At 38.2% G+C, this 13,127-nt stretch overlaps 1 protein-coding gene across 3 annotated transcripts in view; it reads left to right on the forward strand.

Moving 5' to 3' along the window:
- The window catches only part of LOC112919040 (melanoma-associated antigen B18-like), a 263,754-nt gene that overhangs the window by 120,029 nt on the left and 130,598 nt on the right, over nucleotides 1-13,127 (forward strand). The window contains exon 1 of one of the 3 annotated variants that reach the window (XM_072744507.1): nucleotides 9,999-10,141. The exons of the other annotated variants lie outside the window; for them this stretch is intronic. The gene's annotated coding sequence lies outside the window, so the exon portion shown is untranslated. Of the gene's footprint in view, nucleotides 1-9,998; nucleotides 10,142-13,127 lie in introns of those variants that run through there. 3 annotated transcript variants of the gene reach the window in all.

Here is a 13,127-nt window from a genome sequence, read left to right on the forward strand (position 1 = left end):
GAAGAGCTTCCTCTGCCCTGTGGTCCTTCTAGTTGGACTTAGAATCAAATCGACATGAGACAGATTAACAGGAGGAAATAAAATTTAGTTTTTTAACTATAGGGAATCCACACAGACATGAAATTCTAAAGACAGTGAGGTACCTGGAAGCTTACATAAACTCAGGAGGGGAGCAGGGCCTGAGGACACAAAGGGGAAAAGGCCATTAGCAGGAAGGAAAGGAGAGGCGTGGAGAAATAAGACTGCTCTCTCATGCAGATGAGTTCCTTCAGTAAAGGGGGGGTCTCTGTTAATACCTTTCTTCCTGGGGCTGATCGTCCTTTCCAGTGTAAATTTAGGCAGTTGGGTGGGAGGCAGAGCACCTTTCCTGCATCTGCTGGAGTTTTATTACTGTTAACTCAAAATAATCTTTATGCCAAAGTGGCACATTTTGGGGTGTGTCTAATCCTGTACCCCTTCAGTGTTCTTCTTAGAAAATAAATATTTAGTTTTTGAATAATTACATCGATGTTAACCTAATCATGCAAGCTGTATTTTCATCTTACTTAAATCTTACTGCAGGGGCACCTGGGTGGCTCAGTAGGTTAAGTATCTGTCTTTGGCTCAGGTCAAGATCCCAGGGTCATGGGATCAAGCCCCACATCGGGCTCCCTGCTCAGTGGGGAATCTGTTTAATCCCTCACTCTGGCCCTCCCTACTCATGCTCGCTAGTGCTCTCTCTCTCTCTCAAATAAAATCTTTAAAAAACAATTTTAAAAAGTAGGAAAAAAAGCCCAATTAAAAAAAAAAGAAATCCTAATGCATTCCCCCAAACAAAAAGGTATTCTCTTACAGTTCCTTCTGTTCATTTCAGAAGTTGAACTTTTACATTTAGATCTCATATCCATCTAGAGTTGTTTGTGTATCCATTTGATTTTCAGCATTTCTGGATCTATATTGGTAGGCATTTTTGGACCTTTTTTTTAAAAGATTTTATTTATTTATTTATTTATTTATTTATTTATTTATTTATTTATGAGAGACAGAGAGAGGCAGAGACATAGGCAGAGGCAGAAGCAGGCTCAGGTCTCCATCCTGGGACCCGAGGATCATGCCTGGAGCCTAAGGCAGATGTCCAACCACGGAGCCACCCAGGTGTCCCCTGGACCTTTTAAATATTTCAATCATAGTGCTCTGTGTTTAGAAGTACTAGTAATTTGGAAATGTTGGGGTTCAGAGCAAACAATAACATTCTTGAGAGATCTTCAGTGCAAAATGATAGTTTTACTAAAGCATGAGGACAGGACCTGTGCGCAGAAAGAGCTGCAGCAGGGTCATGAAGAGTGGCCCATTATATACTTTCAAGTTGGGAGGAGGGCTATGGAGAGTGAAAGACTCTAAGGAATTTGGAAGCAAGATTTCCAGGATCTTGAGGGGGCTAGCTATTGTTGGGAAAGGGTAATTTATTACCGTCTAATAAAAGCTTAGTCATGAGAAGGGTCTCATGATGTATATCAGTGGGCCATATGCTTATGGGTAATTGTTCACATATGTCTTGGGGTTTAGAGATAAAGGAAGTTTCTTTCTTTATTTATTTTTAAAATTTATTTACGATAGTCACACAGAGAGAGAGAGAAGAGGCCGAGACATAGGCAGAGGGAGAAGCAGGCTCCATGCACCAGGAGCCTGACGTGGGATTCGATCCCGGGTCTCCAGGATCGCGCCCTGAGCCAAAGGCAGGCGCCAAACCGCTGCGCCACCCAGGGATCCCTATAGGAAGTTTCTAAAGGAATTTTTACGTGTTAAAGTAGACTTACAGGATCCAGGAGGTTGGGATAATGTTAAGCTAAGATTTCCTTTTGCCCTTAGCAAATATTAACCTTGAGGCGGTTGAGTTCCTAGTAGAAGGTCATTCTGCCTGTTTTAAGCACTAGTCAGTGGGTTGGAAGTTGTAAGGAAATTTTTTTTTTCACCTGTGTTCCCCACATCACTAGGAAAACATATTTACTTTTAGTTCAAATACTGTTGTATTTGGATTGTTCTGTCATTACTTAATTTTTTTCTGTATTGCTTTTCTCCTTTTCCTTTAATTGCACGGTTTTACAAAATTATTCACATGCCCTTTCTTAGTTTAGTTTCTCTGATTCATCACCATTGTTTCTGTAGCGTATTCTGAGTTGAACTTGGGGACTGCAGATGTAAGTTAGTTTGCTATGTAGTCAGGAAAAAGATGTACTTGCACCCTTTCAGGTCCCTCTTTAGACCGGAAGTGCTCCTTCCCTCTTCCCTCGTTGGCTATGAATGTTGGCTGTTGACAGTTTACGACTGAGTTCTCGTCCATCTCTGGGATTTGTCAGAGGCCAAAGGGAACTGCATCTTTAAGATCATGTCCCAATCTAGGTCAGCCTAAAGGCATAGTTTAAAAATTAATTTACAGGGATGTCTGAGTGGCTCAGCAGTTGAGTGCCTGCTTTTGGCCCAGGGCGTGATCCTGGAGGCCTAGGGTCAAGTCCCACATTGGACTCCCAGCATGGAGCCTGCTTCTCTCTCTGCCTCTCTCTGTCTCTTGTGAATAAATACATAAAATCTTAAAAAAAAATAATTTACATATACTTTATATATTAAGGTTATTAAAACTTAATTTTCTCTATTTGTTGTGAACATTTACCAAGCGGGGGTCTTCTACTTGTAAGATATTTTGGGAAAATTTAAAATATTTAATATGTTGTAAAATATCTGATACATTCAAGAAAATATGTACCTGTATGTACCTGTGTGTTTCTAAGTTTTGATCATAATAATATAATGAATATTCATGAGCTTGAGACCCAAATCCAAAATGAGAACTTGTTGGGGAAATAGAACTAAAAAGCAAATCTTTTGCCAACCCAGAAAACATCTCCAGCAGGGGAGAAGAGGGAAGAAAGCAGTTTTCATACTGAATAAGCATTAAACCGGAACGTGATGTGCGTCACAAGCCATCCACTAAAGAAATTGCCAAGATAGAAAAAAAAATCTCACCCTTTTATATAACCAAGTAGATATAACCCATTACATCAATGTTCTCAAGTGAAAGATTAACTAGTCCTTAGGTAAGAGGGCTTGAAGCAACATCTGTCACACATAGTTCATCCTAAATTCACTTGTAGCTGGGAGTGACCACATGCGTTAGCTAATTGGTTTTGTCTAAAGGAGAAAACCTTTATTTGTTCTTTGGATATCTTTATTATAGGTAGTTCTGGAGCAAGGTTTCTGCTGAAGTTAGGCTTCTGGTCTCTCACAGAAAATGGGAGATAGGGACAGTTTTCTTTGATGATTACATTTCAAGCATGACTTCCAGGTCTCAGAAGAAAGATATTCCTGAATTGTAAAGCTGTAAAGAAGCTTATTTAGATTTTTATAAGATTTATGTACATCTCAAAGAAATAGGGAAAGAATTTACAATTAAAACTTTCCTAAAGAAAGTGCTCTAAAAGGTGGCAGGGGAAATTAAATTTTTTAAAATTTATTGATTAGTGTGTACTCTTACAAACATATATAATGTGATACCTACCAGCAATATATAATTGCATTTTTCATATCCTTTCCAATAACTGATGTAGCCAGACTTCTTAATTTCTACAAACACAACAGGTAGCAAATGGTATTTTTTTTTTTCTTTTAAGTGAACCCTATACCCAACGTGAGGCTCAAATTTACAACACCAAAATCAAGAGTTACATCCTCTACGGACTGAGCCAGCCAGGCATCCCTAGCAAATAGTATCTTGTGTTGTTATTAGATACTTCTTGTGGTGTCTAAATCAGGTGTCTCTCGATTGGATGGGTGCCCCCAAATGTGGGGCAACAATTGAGTAGAAGCCAGTGGCCTGGGCAGTGAAAGAATTCACCTGAAGCAGAGTAGAGGAGATAGAATACACTGCAAGGGAGTGGCGGGCAGGACAGCAGAGGAGAGTCTGTCTGCAAGGAGGCAGTGGGTGGGGTTTTTTTTAAAGTGGGAAGATGAGGAGGTATGGTAACATGTAATCTTCCCTTTTTCAGCAACTGTCTATGCCTGGTTGTCAGTAGTTCATTGGTTGGTTAGGATATTTAGACGTGGGTCACCTGATGGGCCTGTTTGTGTTCAGCCAGGTGGTCACTGAGGCCCTTTCTGCATTCCATGTGGCTCAAGCCTGTTTGCCTAAAAAAATGTTCTCTGTGCTAATTTTTTTGTACTTCTTTAAAAAAGTTTTATTTTACTGGTAATATACTTATTGTGTATTATGGAGATATTAGATTAAAATGAAGAAAAAGAAAAAAAAAGCTCATTTATCATACAATGTGGGAAGCACTAGAGTTTTTCCTTGGCTATCGCTTCTACATTCTTAAAAGCCACTTGAGATTTTTTCAATCTCACCATCTGTTTTTCCCATTGCTGCATAACCAGTCAGTGTAAAGCATTTTCAGGCAGGGACAAAGTAATAGCACTTGACTCATGCCCTTGCTGAGCCCGGGGATTCCAGGGTGATGCCAAGATGTGGCATGCTCTGAAATTCTGCTCTATGGCCATGCACATGCCCCATGGGATGTACTTTGATTAGGGAATATGGGAAATGAGAGTACATTTGTTGACTTTCCATCCCTCTCCACCAAGATGGATTGACCTGAGATGTAATTAAACATCTCAGAAGATAATCCTATAGGACAGAAAAGTCAGTCACTCTTTGCTCTAACCAGGTCATCTATGCCCTCTCATTTCCTTCGTTCCCCCTTCCATTCTGATTGTCCTTCACTCCTGCTCCTTGGCATTGCATTCTCTTCTAGGGTAGTAGCTATCTGGGGAATTCCCATTAAGATATGATCTTAAGGGACACCTGGGTGGCTCAGTGGTTGAGCATCTGCCTTAAGCTCAGGTTGTGATCCCAGGGTTCAGGGATCCGGTCCCCATAGGGCTTCCTGCAGGGAGCCTGCTTCTCCCTCTGCCTATGTCTCTGCCTCTCTCTCTGTCTCTCATGAATAAATATATAAATAAAATCTTAAAAAAGGGATATGATTTAATTTTCATTTTGCTGATCACATAGTATGTATTGGCCATAATTATGAAATGCTCATTCATGTGTTTCGTTTGTTTTTATTGAGAGGAGGTGGAATGTTTTAAAGACTAATGGTTAGTGAGTTTATGTGTTAAGGTTTTTCTTCTTTCTGTTTGTGGCTTATATTTTCTTTTTATTTTAGTCGTTTATTTTCTTTGACAGAAATTCGTATTTTCGATTTGGCTAAATCGAGCAAACTTGTTCATCTAAGTAATTATTTCTTATCCCCAGGTCAGAAATGCATAATTCTGTAGTTTCTTCTAAACACTGTCAAGGTTGCTTTTTTCCCCCATATTTATATCTCAATACATATTTTGCTAGATTTTTTTCCCCTATGACTCTCATAGTAATTGTAAAAAATGTGTTCTTTAAATTATACTTTCATTGATTTCTGGATAATGTTGATCTTATAAGAAGCCAACTTGTTAAATTTTGTTATTTATGATATTCGTAGTACTTCTGGGTTTTCTCAGTTAACAATAAATCACCTCTGCTTGATGGCATTTTTTTTACATTCCAGTACACACACACACACACACACACACACACACACACACACACACAGATTTCTTTTGCTACTGCACTGGCCAGGATCACCAGTACAATGATTGGAATCAGTATTTAACTGGATTTCTTACTTGTTTTTGAATTTTAAGATGTTTCTAATATTTTTTATTATAAGGGATGTTTGCTTGTTTTGGTTGTTTCTATTTGTTGTGTTCAGGAAGTTCACTTAAATTCCTTGTTTACTGAGTTCCTATAATCAAAGGCTATTGAATTTTGTCTCATTTTTCTACATCATGAGGTTGAATTACTCCTTTTCTCCTTTCACCTACTATTGTCAAGTGTAGTCTTTACATACATTCTAATGTTAAGCTACCATTGTGATCTTGCAACACACTCATTTTGGTTATAATGTATTATAATTAATTTATTCTTTATACATCCCTGTGTTTGCTACTTTGAAGGAAATCTTTTTTCTATTTATGACTTATAGATTATTGAAATTAAACTGGGACTCTATTGATTATTTAAGCTTTTTTGTAAGCACATTTTCTTGATTAGTTTGCATTTCTAGGTATGAAAGTATCGTTGGCAAGTGATTTAATGATTTACTGTTTCTTTCTAGCATCATATAATCTTTTTACTTTGTATCTTATATCTACTAGAACCTAAACCAGTTTTCCATAGTGACCTGGAAGTGTTGCATTTGTTTTTACTATTTTTGATATGATTTCTAAAATAATATACTTGAATATATTTCTCTAATTATCCATGTCAAAGTTGAATTATTTCTTTGGGATTGGGTCTATGTAAAACAAACACTGCAACATTCTTTTACATCCATTTCTTGTTCTACCCACTTTTTGCTATATATTATATAATGAGTGATTTGAAACTATATTGTTAACATCATCAAAATTAGTTCTGAAATTTGCATTGCATCTGGCTATTATATTTGCTTAACAACTTGATGTGAGGGCAGCCTGGGTGGCTCAGTGGTTCAGCGTCTGCCTTCGGCTCAGGGTGTGATCCCAGAGTTCCAGGATCTAGTGCCACATTGGGCTCCCCACAGGGAGCCTGCTTCTCTGTCTGCCTGTTTCTCTGCCTATCTCCCTGTGTCTCTCATGAATAAATAAATAAAATCTTAAAAAAAAAAACCAACTTGACGTGATAACATAGGATGAACAGAGCATTATATAGGCAAAAGAAAATAGCAATGGGCTTAAGTGAATCCCACAACCAAAGTGGAAGTAAAAGCTGGGTACCTATAACACGACTTCTATTGAAGTAGAGCTGCTGACAAGAGAGATAATATCTTCTACATAAAACTGATAGTCACGTTAAGGTAATTCAGTTGTAGCATTCCAAAACAACATTTCTGGAAGTAAAAAAGAATAACAATGTAGTTTTATTAATTTTAAGATTCAGTAGATAAGAGAATAGCCACCTTTGAGAAGCTAACTATTGGTCTGAAAAATTAACGGAACAAAACATAGTATAAAATATAATATACATGATTTCCAGAAAAATTAAAAGTACTTGAGGAACAATATCAAAAACCATTTTGTTGGTATGAAAAAAGATGCTTGCAGATTCAGAGGGCTCACTAACTTTTATGGAGAATTGATAGAGAATGACATGTATTTAAAAGATTTTATTTATTATTCATGAGAGACACAGAGAGAGAGGCAGAGACATAGGCACAGGGAGAAGCAGGCTCCCTGTGGGGAGCCTGATACAGGACTGGATCCCAGGAACCCAGGACCATTACCTGAGCCAAAGGCAGATGCTCAACCCCTGAGCTACCCAGGTGCCCCCAAAAATGACATGTATTTAGGTACAATTCCTAAATGTTGAATAAAATAAAATTCACAATGGGACACCTAGGTGGTTCAGTGGTTGAGCGTCTGCCTTTGGTTCAGGGCATGATCCCAGGGTTCTGGGATCGAGTCCCACATCAGGAGCCTGCTTCTCCTTCTGCCTATTCTCTGTGTCTCTCATGAATAAATAAATAAAATTTAATAAAAATAAAATTTACGAGTTGTTAGAGAAACAAGTTACTTAAAAAGAAAAAGTAGTAGACTATCATTAAGATTTCTTTTACGCAATCTGGAAACTTCAGACAGGAAAAAATAGTATGCACAGAATGTAGAGGAAAAAAATGATCATAACACAGAAAAATTTACACCTAGCTGTGATGTAATTCACTTCTCAGGGTGAGCGATGGACATTTGTGGTTATACAAAAAATCATGGAACATATTACCCATCCACCTTATCTCAGGAAACTACTAGAAAGATTTTTCTAACCAAGCAACAAATAAATCAGAACGGAGCCTTCAAAACAGGGAGTGAGAAATAGGAGAGGAAGTAGTTATGAATAAAAAAACATATCACCTAGCCATATTTATATCTAATTGGATTGTAATGTCAGGAATGAAGATTTGAAATATAAATATTAAGTAATGAGACCTAGTAGTAATGATTCCTGGAAAAGAGAGAAATGCTATAAGGAAGAGACTAATCCTAGTCAGGTATCAAAAGTCCTAAACTATCTCATGAAAACCTAGGAGTGAGTAGAATAGCAAAGGAATCAAGTCATACCATTCTAAGTAGGTTGTAAGAATATGGAGTGGTAAAGAAAGTATAAATGTTCAAAATGTCTTATCATACTGGAGTAGGGAGTAAAGTCAAGAAGCATAGTCAGCATTTTCTTTTGATAAATATGTATTTTTAAATAAGTTTTATTTAAATAATCTCTGTACCCCATGCGGGGCTCAAACTCACAACCTCAAGATCAAAAGCCACATGCTCTACCAACAAGCAGCTAGGCATCCCTTCTTTTTGTATATTTTAAGATAATATGTGTTTGATTCTGAGTACAAAAGGGAGAAAACTAATATTAGTCGAAGGATGAAAAGAGCCAGTATAATGTCCAATTAACAACGGGAAAAATGGAATTTATAGTAATGTAGCCAATCCAACAAAAGTTAGGAAAAGAATAAAGGAAAAAAAGAAAAGAATGTATTAACATAAAGTGAGATGGAAGGAATAAAGCCCAGAACATAAATTGTTAAACTCCAGGTATGGGGGATAAACCCCCCAGTTAAAAGAGAAAGTTGACTTTGGACTAAGAAGAAAGTACTTAGGTGTATGTCATTCTGGACTTAATTTCCTCTTCTATGCATGTGTCTGCCTCTAAAATCTAAAGTTTTAAAATCATTTTTTATCTTTTTATTCTTAATTTTCATATTTCTGCAGCACATTCTTGAAGGATAAATTGTCTAGAATAACTTTATATCATTTGTTAACTTAGTCATCTGGCTATTTTTAGTATATTTATATTTTAATTAAGAAGAATTGAGATATTTACTATTTAGATTTTTATAGGAATTCAGTATTTCTATCAATTTACCTAATTTTTTAAAGATTTTATTTATTTATGCATGAGAGACACAGAGGCAGAGATAACAGGCAGAGAGAGAAGCAGGCTCCATGCAGGGAGCCGGATGCGGGACTCGATCCCAGGTCTCCAGGATCACGCCCTGGGCTGAAGGTGGTGCTAAACTGCTGAACCACCCAGGCTGCCCCCTAAATTTTTTTAATCTTTCAAAAGAAATAAATATTTTATATCTTTCAATAGTTTTTAATATGTGTTATACTTTTCTTGATAAATTTATTTTTTGAGGTATTATATTATGGATTCCTATTTATTTGTTTTTAAATTGCATTTCTTCTTTTTTATTATGGTAAAATATGTAAAACATAAAACTTACGATTTTACCCATTTTTAAGTGTGCAACATGGTCTTAAGTACTATTTATTTATTTCTTTTTTTAAAAAAAAGATTTTATTTATTTATTTATGAGAGACACAGAGAGAGAGGCAGAGACACAGGCAGAGGGAGAAGCAGGCTCCATGCAGGAAACCTGATGTAGGACTCGATCCCAGGTCTCCAGGATCACGCCCTGGGATGAAGGCTCAGCTAAACCGCTGAGCCACCTGGGCTGCCCAGGATTACTATTTAAAAGTTAATCTTTCCAGTTACATTTTGGAATGACCTTTTTGTTCTATAGATCAGAAATATTGATTCTGTATTAATGACCAACAGCCGTATTTCATTTGTTAACAAAAAGTTAGCATTTTTCATTTGATCATCATAAATATTCTAAGTACATAATAGAAATACACAATATCTTTTTCCCACTATTTAGGTTGTTGGGAAAGGGAGCATGCTGTCTTTCCACTCCCTACTCAGCTTCACGAGGATGAGACTTGGGTCTGATACAGTTCCTTACCAAGAGATAGAGTACACACAGCCTGTGCTCAGCTTATCACCTTGTATGGGAATATTTTTCCTTGTTTCAGACTTGATGAGTACTCTTTTGTCTCTGCTGAAAGTGTGTGCGTCATATGGCACTTGACCAACCCCACTCTTATATATTGAGAGGAGGGGACAGGGTTCCTTCCACTGTGGCACCAGAGGTCTGTGCATAGGTGAAATACCATGCATCCAGCCACTTGAAGAGATCTGCCAGCCATGGGGTCTGACACCTACCACTGAAGCTGATCTTACTCTCTTCTCTGTGTAAGTGTTGACATCCAGTACTGGACCTCAGTGTTCTTCTTGGCAACTCTGATGCCTAGGTGCAGTGGGCAGAAGTATTTAGAGTACCCCCCTGGGATTGCATAGTGTTCTGTACCTTTGGGATTGCTAACTGGTACGTGGTACCATGGCCAACATAGAGCTCTCCTGCATTTTTAGACTGGCTGCATTTGCAGTGGTGATGATAGTAAGCATTGGCCTTTCCACCTAGGAGCAATTGAAAAACATCCAAGATTTCAACCAAGGTTATTGCCTTTGTTTCATTTGTCCTCATTTCTTTTATAGATATTCCAGTTATTTATAGATTATTGCTTTGGACTCTGTTGTGCCCAAGATTACGTATTCAAGAAACCACCAAGGAGCTGACACTGATGCAAACACATGAGGGTTTATTTACAAACTCGAGCTTGGGTCCAAGTGTACCCGACACAGCGGAGCAGGACTTGGACCCTGAGGTGGGTTCCAGCTTAGTTTTATGGGCTGGTCTAGGGGACCTCCAGAAGGGGTGGAGGAATTTCTCAAGTTCTGTTTACAAACTGATATGGGGCTCTCAAGGGCATTGAGCTCTGTTCTCATTCTGATATGGGACTTTCTGCCACTGGCTTGGGCTCTGTTCTCATTCTAATATGGGGCTTTCTAGGGCATTAAGCTGTAAGCTGGTTTTTTTTTTTTTTCCTGTAACTGAAGTAATGTAAAGTTCAGCTCTTATTCACAGGGGCCTGGGATGGCTGTACTTGTGCTAACGCTGAACTTAAAGTGGAATGGCCTTAATTTTCTTGGCCTCCACAGACTCCAGTCTTCACATCCATCATCTTTTTTTTTTTTTTTGCATCTTTGATTTTTTTTCTGACTTACTTTTTGGGGGAACATCTCTGCCTCATCAATCCTAATTTGCACTTTCTAATATGAGTTTTAATTTTGTTTTTTCCCTTTTTGGTTTTCTCATCAGCTTTCCTTATTTTTATTATTTCAGTTTTCTCTTAGAGTATCATCTCAATTTACTGTCTTTTTTTTTTAAGATTTTATTTATTTATTCATGAGAGACACTGAGAGAGAGAAAGAGAGAGAGAGAGAGAGACAGGCAGAGGGAGAAACAGGCTCCATGCAGGGAGCCCGACGTGGGACTCGATCCTGGGTCTCCAGGATCAGGCCCCGGGCCGAAGGCAGGCGTTAAACCGCTGAGCCACCGGGGCTGCCCTGTCTTTTCAATCTTAGTCTGTTCTTAAGATTCCTGGTGACTCTTTTTTAATTTTTTTATCATTTTTTAAAAGATTTTATTTATTCATGAGAGACAGAGACAGAGAGAGAGAGAGAGGCAGAGACACAGGCAGAGGGAGAAGCAGGCTCCATGCAGGGAGCCCAACGTGGGACTCGATCCCGGGTCTTCAGGATCACGCTGAAGGCAGGCGCTAAACCACTAAGCCACCCAGGGATCTCCTCCTGTTGACTCTTTAGTGGAGAGTGATGTCAGGTGGTATAATTTGGGGGCTTCTTAAAAATACCCGAACTGAGGCCCCTACATAGACCTCCTAAAATCAGTCCATTCCAGAAAGGTCCCCAGTTAATTTAATATGCACTTTAGAGTTTGAAAAGCACCACCTTCCTATTTTATCCATAGTACATATCATCTTTTAACATATTATGTAACTTATTATTTTTACTGCCTAACCTCATTAAGATGAACACTTCATGAAGGCAGCAGTTTTTAGAAGTTTTGTTCACTGATGTATCCCTTTTCCCTAGGATAGCACCTGTTTTATAGTAGATACTCAACACTATCTGATAAGCCAATGAAATTTATTAAATAAGCCCTAAAGCTCTATTGTTATTTTTTTTTAAAAGATATTTATTTATTTATTTATTTATTTATTTATTTATTTATTTATTTATTTGAAATGAGAGCTCACAGGTGCGTGAGCATGGGGAGAGGCAGAGGGGGAGAAGGAATCTCAAGTAGACTCCATGCTGAGTGTGGATCCTGATGTGGGGCTTAACCTCACAACCTTGAGAACATAACCTGAGCTGAAATCAAGAGTTGGACACTTAACTGATTGAGCCACCCAAGTGTTCCCTAAAACTCTATTCTTTTTTTAAAAAATATTTTATTTACTTATTCATGAGAGACGCACAGAGAGAGAGGCAGAGACACAAGTGGAGAGAGAAGCAGGCTCCATGCAGGGATCCCAATGTGGGACTCGATCCTGGAACTCCAGGATACACCCTTGGTTGAAGGCAGGCACTCAACCGCTGAGCCACCCAGGCATCCCTAAAACTCGATTCTTGATAAATATATTATTTATTTTTTTCTCATGCTTTCAGTATAAGATGTGAGGGAGAAAAAATAATTTTTCTCTACTGTTCTAGGTTCTTGGCTGAGATGCCTCCTATAATGAAAGATAGATTAACTAGAGAAAGATAAATAGATGTTCAATAACATGTATACCTCCTATATACATGAGAGAGCCCAGGAAAACTGAGTAAGTCCCTGAAATGGCCCAAGGATCACCTTAAATAACATCTCTAGCTAAAGACAAAAGATATGTATGAGGGAGGGGGTGGTCAGTTACCAGAGGTTACCAGGAAAAGCATAGTAAACAAGGGTAAGGTTGTAATGCAGATTTAAAATCCTTGCCTTTTAGATAGAGAATGGGGAAGATGGCAGAGGAGTAGGAGGACCCTAGGCTTGCCTTGTCCCATAAATACAACTAGGTAAGTATCAAATCATGCTAAATACCCCAGAAATCAATCTAAATCCTTGCCTTCTCCATTGATGAGAGTTTCTGGAGATTTATCCTTCTCTTCCTATTACAGAGAAAGAGATAGCCTTATAAATGATTTCCTTTATAAATGTAAATTCCGGGATGCCTGGGTGGCTCAGTGCTTGGGCATTTGCCTTCAACTCAGGTCCTGATCCTGGAGTCCTGGGATCAAGTCCTGCATTGGGCTCCTCGTGGGGAGCCTGCTTCTC

Source organism: Vulpes vulpes, chromosome X (assembly GCF_048418805.1).
Source record: "Vulpes vulpes isolate BD-2025 chromosome X, VulVul3, whole genome shotgun sequence".
NCBI classification, from domain to species: Eukaryota; Metazoa; Chordata; class Mammalia; order Carnivora; family Canidae; genus Vulpes; species Vulpes vulpes.